Here is an 11,075-nt window from a genome sequence, read left to right on the forward strand (position 1 = left end):
CTCATGTATTAACTTTTTCTCTTAACTTGTATCACATATGCATTGATTTTTCATTAACTTAACATTGGGATAATTTTGTCCCCTTATTTAATTACTTAATTATTATTATTATTATTATTATTATTATTATTATTATTATTATTATTATTATTATTATTATTATTATTATTATTATTATTTTTTTTTTTTTTAACTAGGAAAATAAACATAGCTTATCAATGCACATGGATTTTTTAATTTTTCTAGTTTCACATGAGTAGGTACCCAAATTCCCATTATTTTATCATGACACATTCCCTTAATAACCCATGTTCCCACAATCTTCCCATACTCAATTGACACACAATTTCTATCTTAAGCTAACCAAAGATTCAATTTGGGGTAATTAATTTGTTTTTCTACTTAAGGCTAGTAATGTGGTAAAATACAGAACAAATGGGATTTAAAAGGCTCAAAGTGGCTGACAAAGGTAAATGGAAGGGTAGGCTATTTAGGGTAAGTGAGTTAAAACAATTAATGGCCTCAATCATATGCATGCATATAACACATTAAACATTGGACATATAGGATGGGACAAAATAAAGATTACAATCATAGAGAAGCAAACACTCAAGAATAAAAATTTATGGTTAAATAATGTAACCATATAAATAAGCTCAAAATCTCACAGGTCGTGTGTTCTTAGCTTTTTTTTAACTATGTTCCAATTACAACTTCTAACAAGTTTTAACACAAAAGTTTGATTTAAATTAGTGAAATTTTCCAAAAAAAAATAATAGGGGCTTAAAAAGAAACTTATTATTTTTCAATCAAGTAGAACATGCATGCAATTAACCTATTACTATGCAATTTATCTTATCCTAAACAAAAGAAAAATTAACTAAATATCCTATTTTATTGGTGTTTTAAGGAAAAGAAATTACCTCCGGAAGTCAGGTACTGACCGACCTCCCCACACTTAAAGCTTTGCACTATCCTTGGTGCCATCTGTCAGGAACAAAGGGGGGCTGGTAGCAGCATCTCCACCATCGGGATCGTCATGGCTCCCTATGCTGGTAAATGAAGTGGAGTCCGGGGTGTCTGGGTCTTCTTTAGGTGGGTGGTTACCAACAAGTAGCTCCTTGAGGTATGTAAATTTGTGCTTGTTACGACGCTCTCTTTGCTTTCCTTTCCGGTCAAGCCGGTCTAGCCTCTCAAGTATTTGATGGAGCAGTTGGTTTGTTGAAGGTGCTTGTGATGTGGAAGAAGAAGGGATATCTTCTGCAGGTTCTGTGCTCCGGTTGATAGTGGCTACTAGAGGTCTGATATACTTCCCGTTAGGGACGTATTGATCATCTCGTGAAATCATGGCCTTAGTGTCCCCAGCTCTGTAGGAGACTCCGGCTGCTGAGACTAGATCTGAAACCAAGGCGGGGAAAGGTAAGTTGCCCGCGATTTGTACGTGTCCCATAGCTTGCCGAATGTGTCTTGGTAAATTGAGGTGCTGGTCTGTAAGGATACACCAGAGTAAAATTGCCATGTCCGCAGTGACGGAGGACTCATGAGTGCTCAGAAAGACGTAATGGGACATGATCTGTGCCCATACTCGAGCCTCCAAGGTGAGTGCTGAAGCCAAGATTCCCTTAGGTCGGGAACGATGGTATCCGTAGATCCATATGCTGCCAGGTTGTGCGATAACTCTGAGAACAGCATCCCAGTCAAATTGGTATGTCTGGGACTTGAGTGAGGCTTCTTGAAATGCATCCAATCCTTCTGGAGCAGGGGGAAGATCTAAAGCTCACTAATTGGCTTCTTCTGTTATAGGGACTTGCTTCTGACGGACATAGACAGACTGCATGGTTGGCATGTGAAAATTGGAGTAGAATTTGACTACCCATGAAAGATTAACCTGCCGTGGCTGTCTCCGTAGGAATCCTCATTGTCTTCACTCAATGGTTCAACAAATTCAATAATGTTGGTCGGGAGGATAAGAAGATACTCATTATTATAATTCCTTTCAGCCAGGATGGGGAACATCTGCTCATAGTAGCGGTTAGTGAACCGTGCAGTGTCCTTTGCTAGAAAGGCTTTCTCTTTTTCATCGACCTTGATGATCCTCTTGATTCGTTTTGTTGAGGGTTTCACCGCTGTTGAAGATGGCTCTGCCACTAATGTTCTTTTTGTTCCTCTCCTTGCTGGTGGTTTGGGAGTAGCTTTTTCTTTACCTTTCTTGGTGGCCATCCTGAAAAAGGAAAAAGAAAGTAATATGTAAAGCTAAGGGTTCGAACAAGGGAGCGAATATTATGGGTGATAATCAATGCACGGTAAAGAAGGATGTCGTTAACACATGGTATAGACTACATGTGAAAAGTTCATCAAAGATAATATAGCAAGTGCATGTGATGGCAATTAGATGCAAGATGTTTATTGGCATGCCGTCAAAGGCATGAGTAGCATAGATTAAGCATTCAATGTCCAAGTTAGATTACCAACCCTTTCAAACTAACACCCTGTTTGTATTGACAATTATATTTAATTAATAAAATATAAAAGGAGTTTTGTGAAAAACAGGCATTAAAGTAGTAGAATAGAATAATTAAAAATAATGTGCAATGCCATACAGGCTTTTTCACAAACACATAGCATGCATGGTAAATATGTAATTGAAAGTAGTAAATTGAACATGCAAGCAACCCTTTAAAAAGTAATATTAATTGTCAAACAATTCCACAATAACTCACAAACAAAATATAGAAGTAACTAATCACCTAATTAAATTTCTAACACCAATTAAAGGAATAAAAAGAAAAAAAAAGAAAAAGAAAATATAGATAATGAAAGTAAAAAGAAAAAGGAAAAGAAAACATTAATAAAAATAATAAAAATTAAAGAGGGAAGAAAGAAAGAACAGAAATAATGAAAGTGAAAAATAAGGGAGGAGAAAGTAAAAAGTGAAAAAGAATAAGGAGGGAAGAATAGAGAAGAAAGAAATAAGGAGAGAAAAGAAAAATTAGGATTTGGGGAAGAAAAGATATGATATTTGGCTGATCTGGATAAACTATGCGCCGCATGTGACGCGGACGCGTGAGTCACGCGGTTGCGTGGTGTGTGATGCTTTTCAAGCGACGCGGACGCGTGGGTCATGCGATCATGTGACTTGATTTGTGCTAGTGGCGCGAGTGCAGCCTCGCGTTCGCACAACTCTTTGTCTCAAACTCTTTTTGCCAAAATTTAAGGTGACGCATTCGCGTGGGTAACGCAATCGCGTGAATGGCCATATTTTGAAAACGACACGGACACGTGGGGCACGCGGTCGCGTGATAGGGCTGGTGCTTCCAGCATCATTCCAGTCCAGCTCCATCATAACTTACTACCATATACCTCTTTTATGTCGATTTTTAGGGGCATGCGTTCGCATGGGTGACGCGAACGCGTGGGAGGCTATTCTTCAAAATGACGCGGACGCGTCAGTGACGCGGTCGCGTGGGCATGTTTGTGCCTAAGGCACGCCTCCAACCACGCTTTCACGTGACTTTCTTTTCAATTCTCTCTTCTTCCGAACACAACTATGACGCGGACGCGTCAGCGACGCTTACGCGTCGCCTGTGTTTTTTTTTTTTTTTGTAGAATGCGAATGCAAATGTGAATGCAGACTATATGCAGCTATATGCAGAGATTATGAGAAGAGTCATTAACAAAAACAAAAATAGAATAAAGCAAACTAAAACTAAGACTGAAATGGAACGATCATACCATGGTGGGTTGTCTCCCACCTAGCACTTTGCTTTTACGTCCTTAAGTTGGACGCTCTTCAGACTCATTCTGCTACTGTTGGTGGGTCTTCCAAGAGGAAGACCTCTAGTTCTTTGTGGTCCTTAATCTTTTCTCCATGGTAGAGCTTTAGGCGATGTCCATTGACCTTTAAGAATTTGGAGCTAGAAGGATGACGCAGGTGAAAAACTCCGTATGGCTCTGCCTTTTCTACTCTGTAGGGGCCTTCCCATCTTGATCTCAGTTTAACTGGCATAAGCCTCAGTCTGGAGTTATAAAGAAGAACTAACTCCCCTGGTCTGAATTCTCTCTTTTTTATATGCTTGTCATGGACAACCTTCATCTTTTCTTTGTATCTCCTGGAGTTGTCATATGCTTCTAGGTGAAGGTTCTCCAGTTCTGCTAGTTGCAGCTTTCTTTCAGCACCAGCTTCCTCAAAATTCATGTTGCACTCCCTCACAGCCCAGAAAGCCTTGTGTTCCACCTCTACTGGAAGGTGGAAAGCCTTTCTGTATACTAAGCGGAAGGGGCTCATCCCAATGCGTGTCTTGTACGTTATTCTATATGCCCAGAGTGCATCTTGTAGCCTGGTGATGAGCGGATAATTTATACACTTTTTAGCATTGTTTTTAGGTAGTTTTTAGTATGATTTAGTTAGTTTTTATGAAAAATTCACATTTCTGGACTTTACTATGAGTTTTTATGTTTTTCTGTGATTTCAGATATTTTCTGGCTGAAATTGAGGGACCTGAGCAAAAATCTGATTCAGAGGATGAAAAAGGACTGCAGATGCTGTTGGATTCTGGCCTCCCTGCACTCGAAATGAATTTTCTGGAGCTACAGAAACCCAATTGGCGTGCTCTCAGTTGCGTTGGAAAGTAGACATCCAGGAATTTCCAGCAATATATAATAGTCCATACTTTGCTCGAGTTTTGACAACGCAAACTGGCGTTCAAACGCCAATTTCCTGCCCTATTATGAAGTTAAACACCAGAAACAGGTTACAAACCAGAGTTAAACGCCACAAACAGGCTGCAACCTGGCATTTAACTCCAAGAGAAGCCTCTACACGTGTAAAGCTCAATGCTCAGCCCAAGCACACACCAAGTGGACCCCAGAAGTGGATTTCTGCACTATCTGCACTTAGTTACTTATTTTCTGTAACCCTAGCTACTAGTTTAGTATAAAAACAACTTTTAGAGACTTACTATGTACCTCATGACATTTTCACATCTGAATTTTGTATCCTCTACGGCATGAGTCTCTAAACTCCATGGTTGGGGGTGAGGAGCTCTGCTGTGTCTCGATGGATTAATGTAATTACTTCTGTTTTCTATTCAATCACGCTTGTTTCAGTTCTAAGATACTCGCTCGTACTTAACCATGATGAATGTGATGATATATGACACTCATCACCATTCTCAGCCTATGAACGCGTGCCTGACAACCACTTCTGTTCTACCTTAGATTGAGTATGTATCTCTTTGATTTCTGGTTCACATGTTTGATTGCATCTCCTGACAAAAGAGCATTCGAATCCGTGAGATCAGAGTCTTTGTGGTATATGCTAGAATTACTGGCGGCCATTCCTGAGATCTAAAAAGTCTAAACTTTGTCTGTGGTATTCCGAGTAGGATCTGGGATGGGATGACTGTGACGAGCTTCAAACACACGAGTGCTGGCGTAGTGACAGGCGCAAAAGGATCAATAGATCCTATTCCAACATGAGTGAGAACCGACAGATGATTAGCCGTGTGGTGACAGCGCATTTGGACCATTTTCACTGAGAGGACGGATGGTAGCCATTGACAACGGTGATCCACCAACATACAGCTTGCCATGGAAGGAGCCTTGCGTGCGTGAAGAAGAAGACAGTAGGAAAGCAGAGATTCGGAAGATAGAACATCTCCAAATCCTCAATCTGTTCTCCATTACTGCATAACAAGTATTATTTAATTTATGCTATTTACTCTTCATAAACCCAATCATTTTTATTACTAATTTCCTAACTAAGAGTTACAAAATAACCATAGCTTGCTTCAAGCCGACAATCTCCGTGGGATCGACCATTACTCACGTAAGTTATTACTTGGACGACCCAGTGCACTTGCTGGTTAGTGGTACGAGTTGTGAAAAGTGTGATTTACAATTTCGGGCACCAAGTTTTTAGCGCCGTTGCCGGGGATTGTTCGAGTTTGAACAACTGACGGTTTATTTTGTTGCTTAGATTAGGAAAAATTTATCTTTTTGGTTTAGAGTTTTCTATTATTGTTTTTGGTTAAAAATTTTTAAAATCTTTATTTTCTTTTTCTAATTTATTTTCAAAAATTTTCTTTAAAACCAATAACTTCATAATTTAGTCTTCTGTTTGAGTTTAGTTTCATATTTTAAGTTTGGTGTCAATTGCATGATATTATTTTTCTTTCAATTTTCGAATTATTAATGTCCAAAATATAAAAATTTTTAAGTTTGGTATCCTTTGCGCTTCTATTTTATTAAAAATTTCTAAAATTTGTTCTTGGTATTCGTCTTGATTTTCAAAGTGTTCTTGGTGTTCATCTTGAAATTCAAAGTTTTATTGTTTGTTTTCTCTATTTCGATCTAAAAATTCTAAGTTTGGTGTCATTTTATTGTTTTTCTCTTTCCTCATTAAATTCAAAAATATCTTTTCTCTTTATTTTAAATTGAATTTTTGAATATTACTTTTTAAAATTCAGATTTTTATTTTAAAAATTTTTATTTTATCTTATCTTAGTTTTAAAAGTTCAAAATTCAAAATCTTTTTCAAAAATCATATCCATAGTTTTTCAAATCTTCTTAATTAAGTAATTATTTTGGTTTTCGAATTTCTTTTTATTTTTTTTAAGTTATCGAAATTTATATTTATTCTCCAATTGTTTTATTTTATCTTATATTTTTTTTATTTATTCGGTTTGTTTTTAATTAAATAAAATAAAATAAAAACATATTTTATTTGCAATTCACATCAATTTCCTTTTCTCCATAATAGATCTAAGTGGAAATGAACAGTCCAGAAGGACTCTGGGGTCATATGCTAACCCCATTACTGTTGCATACGGGAGTAGTATCTGTATACCCCCCATTAGAGCAAGCAGTTTTGAGCTAAATCCTCACTTCATTATCATGGTGCAGCAAAATTGCCAGTATTCCGGTCTTCCACAGGAAGAACCTACTGAGTTTCTGGCACAATTTTTACAAATTGCTGACACATTACATGATAAAGAAGTGGATCAGGATGTCTACAGATTATTACTGTTCCCATTTGCTATAAAAGATCAAGCTAAGAGGTGGTTAAATAACCAACCCACAGCAAGCATAAGAACATGGAAACAGTTATGAGACAAATTCCTGAATCAATATTACCCTCCAAAATGGATGACACAGCTAAGGCTAGACATCCAAGGCTTTAAATAAGAGGATAATGAATCTCTTTACAATGCCTGGGAGAGGTACAGAGGGATGCTAAGGAAATTCCCCTCTGAAATATTTTCAGAGTGGGTATAGTTAGACATCTTTTACTATGGGCTTACAGAAAAAGCTCAAATATCTCTAGATCACTCAGCTGGTGGATCCATACACATGAGAAAGACAATTGAAGAGGCTCAAGAACTCATTGATACAGTTGCTAGAAATCAGCATCTGTACTTAAGCAGTGAGTCCTCCCTGAAAGAAGAGGCTAAAGCAGTATCCACTGAACTTAGTCCTCAAGAACAACTTGCTGAACTCAATCAGTAGTTGCTTATTATAACAAAACAGTTCGCAGAATTCAAGGAGATGCTCCAAGACACTAAAATTGCTAATCAAAATGTGGAAGCACAATTGGATTAGACAAGACAGCAGCTATCTAAACAGATAACAGAAGAATGCCATGCTGTTCAATTAAGGAGTAGGAAGACATTAAATGTTTCAACTCAAGGCAGCAGGAAGGCAAGAAAGGAACAACCAACAGAGGATGAGCAGACCACTACCCAAAATCCCTCTGAGGACAGTAAGAGCCCAGAGAGGAATTATTCTGGCGTTCAAATGCCAGAAAAGGGTGAAAAACTGGCGTTAAACGCCCAATCCATGTCCAGTTATGGCGTTCAAATGCAAGGAAAGGGTAGGAATCTGGCATTAAACGCCCATCCATCTCCCTATCCTGGCGTTCAAACGTCACTGAGGGATCAGACACCTGCAAGTGCTGATAATAACTCCCTCAAGAAGGCTTCTCAACCTGCCTCTGTAGGAAATAAACCTGCAGCAACTAAGGTTGAAGAATATAAAGCCAAGATGCCTTATCCTCAGAAACTCCGCCAAGCGGAACAGGATAAACAATTTGCCTGCTTCGCAGACTATCTTAGGACTCTTGAAATAAAGATTTCATTTTGCAGAGGCACTTGAGAAAATACCCTCTTATGTTAAGTTCATGAAAGATATCTTAAGTCATAAGAAGGATTGGAGAGAAACTGAAAAAGTTTTTCTCAGTGAAGAATGCAGTGCAGTCATTCTAACAAGCTTACCAGAAAAGCTTAAGGATCCCGGAAGTTTATGATACCATGCACATTAGAGGGTACTTGTACCAAGACAGCTCTATGCGACCTTGGGGCAAGTATCAATCTAATCCCTGCATCCACTATCAGAAAGCTTAGCTTGACTGAAGAGGTCAAACCAACCCAGATATGTCTTCAACTTGCTGATGGCTCCATTAAATATCCATCAGGCATAATTGAGGGCATGATTGTCAAGGTTGGGCCATTTGCCTTTCCCACTGACTTTGTAGTGCTGGAAATAGAGCAGCACAAGAGTGCAACTCTCATTCTAGGAAGACTTTCCTAGTAACTGGACGAACCATCATTGACGTCCAAAAAGGGGAGATAACCCTGAGAGTCAATGAGGATGAGTTTAAGTTGAATGTTGTCAAAGTTATGCAGCATCCAGACACATCAAAAGACTGCCTGAGCGTCGATATTATTGACTCCCTGGTGGAAGAGGTCAATATGACTGAGAGTCTCGAATCAGAGCTAGAGGACATTTTTAAAGATGTTTAGCCTGATATGGAGGAACCAGAGAGAATAGAAGAACCTCTGAAGACTCCTCAGGAAGAGGAGAAGCCTCCTAAACTCGAGCTCAAACCACTACCACCATCCTTGAAATATACATTTCTGGGAGAAAATGACACTTTTCCCGTGATCATAAGCTCTGCTTTAGAGCCACAGGAAGAGAACGCACTAATTCAGGTGCTAAAGACACACAAGACAGCTCTTCGGTGGTCCATAAGTGATCTTAAGGGCATTAGTCCAGCCAGATGCATGCACAAAATCCTATTGGATGATAATGCTAAGCCAGTGGTTCAACCACAGAGACGGCTAAATCCCGCCATGAAGGAGGTGGTGCAGAAAGAGGTCTCTAAGTTACTAGAGGCTGTGATTATTTATCCTATTTCTGATAGCCCATAGGTGAGCCCTGTCCATGTTGTCCCCAGGAAGGGAGAAATGACAGTGGTTCATAATGAAAAGAATGAACTGGTTCCTACAAGAACAGTTACAGGCTGGCGTATGTGTATTAACTACAGAAGGCTCAATACAGCCACCAAGAAGGATCATTTTCCTTTATCATTCATAGACCAGATGCTAGAGAGACTAGCAAGCCATGAATACTACTGATTTTTGGATGGCTATTCAGGTTACAACTAAATTGTAGTAGATCCTCAGGACCAAGAGAAAACAGCATTCACATGTCCATCTGAAGTGTTTGCCTACAGAAGGATGCTATTTGGTCTGTGCAATACACTTGCAACCTTTCAGAGGTGCATGCTCTCTATCTTCTCTGATATGGTAGAGAAATTTCTGGAAGTCTTCATGGATGACTTCTCAGTATTTGGAGACTCATTCAGCTCCTGTTTTGACCATCTAGCACTTGATCTGAAAAGGTGCCAAGAGACTAACCTAGTTTTAAACTGGGAGAAATGTCACTTTATGGTGACTGAAGGAATTGTCCTTGGGCACAAAATTTCGAACAAGGGAATAGAGGTGGATCAAGCTAAGATAGAGGTAATTGAAAAATTACCACTACCTGCCAATGTTAAGGCAATCAGAAGCTTTCTGGGGCAGGCAGGATTCTATAGGAGGTTTATAAAGGATTTTTCAAAAATTGTAAAACCTCTGAGCAATCTGCTAGTGATGGGCTCGAGAGGATGCTATGTTGGTAAAGATTTTCTCAACAAAGTTGCGTTGCAAGTATATCTCTACCGTCAACAAGCCTCGAGGATCAAATTTAGAGAGGGATTTGGTTGTCACAAGTTCAACCCCAATAGAAATAACTGAAGTATTCAAACCTCGGGTCGTCTCACAAGGAATGGGCAAACATGTGCTTCAATATTGGTTAGAATTCCGGGGTTGCAAGTCACGAGCAAGAAAATAAAATGGGAATCTTAACAAGCAAGCAATCTTAAAATGCACGAAATTAATTCAAATAACTAAGCAAGACATGAGCAAATCCAAACTAACAAGTAACATCCAATATGATTATATTCTAACAAAACAAGTACCTATAACTAAGACAAGTAATTAAGAATTTTGGGTTTTCAAATAGGAATGATAAAAGAAACTCTTGGCTATGCATGAGAATTGGGGTCACCATCCTTGTCTAATAACCATATCTTGACAATTATGAGGAACCAAACTTATTAAGTCTACTTCTATAATTGAAGTATGTCAAATGGTTTGGTCAACATCAACCCATAAGTTCTAACCTCACTACTAATTGACTTAATAGAAGGTTAGCGTCAATGGTTATCAAAGTGACCACTAAGGGCTCCCAAATCATCAAATCCATTAGACCCAGTGACTCAAGTTTACCCAATTCCCTTAGCCTAGGCCAAGAGTGAAAAGAACTACTCCATAATCAAGGTAAACAATTCATCAAACACTTGGTAAGTATTAATAAAAGACATGTTCAAATTGCAATTAAATTGAAATTAACAAGTACCCACTAACAATTATCAACATACAATCATCCAAAGAGCACAATTAATCATAGAAATCATCAAAATAACATCAACAAGTCAAGATTCACAACATTCATGAAATGGGTATAAGGTGACAAGTGATAAGAATTCATAAAACTAACACAAGATCTATGCAAAATTATACTAAGGAATTCAAATTAAACTATCAAAACTAGTAATTAACAAGATCCAATTAAGAATTCAACAAGGGAAGATCAAATTAAAAACAAGATCTAGAGAAGAACAAGGGTTTCTCTCTCTAGAAGAACAAAGAACCAAAAAACTAGCTAAAATTGTGTCTTAGTGTAAAATGGTTGAT

The sequence above is a fragment of the Arachis ipaensis genome, chromosome B5 (assembly GCF_059453495.1).
Source record: "Arachis ipaensis isolate K30076 ecotype BB chromosome B5, ASM5945349v1, whole genome shotgun sequence".
Classification (NCBI taxonomy): domain Eukaryota; kingdom Viridiplantae; phylum Streptophyta; class Magnoliopsida; order Fabales; family Fabaceae; genus Arachis; species Arachis ipaensis.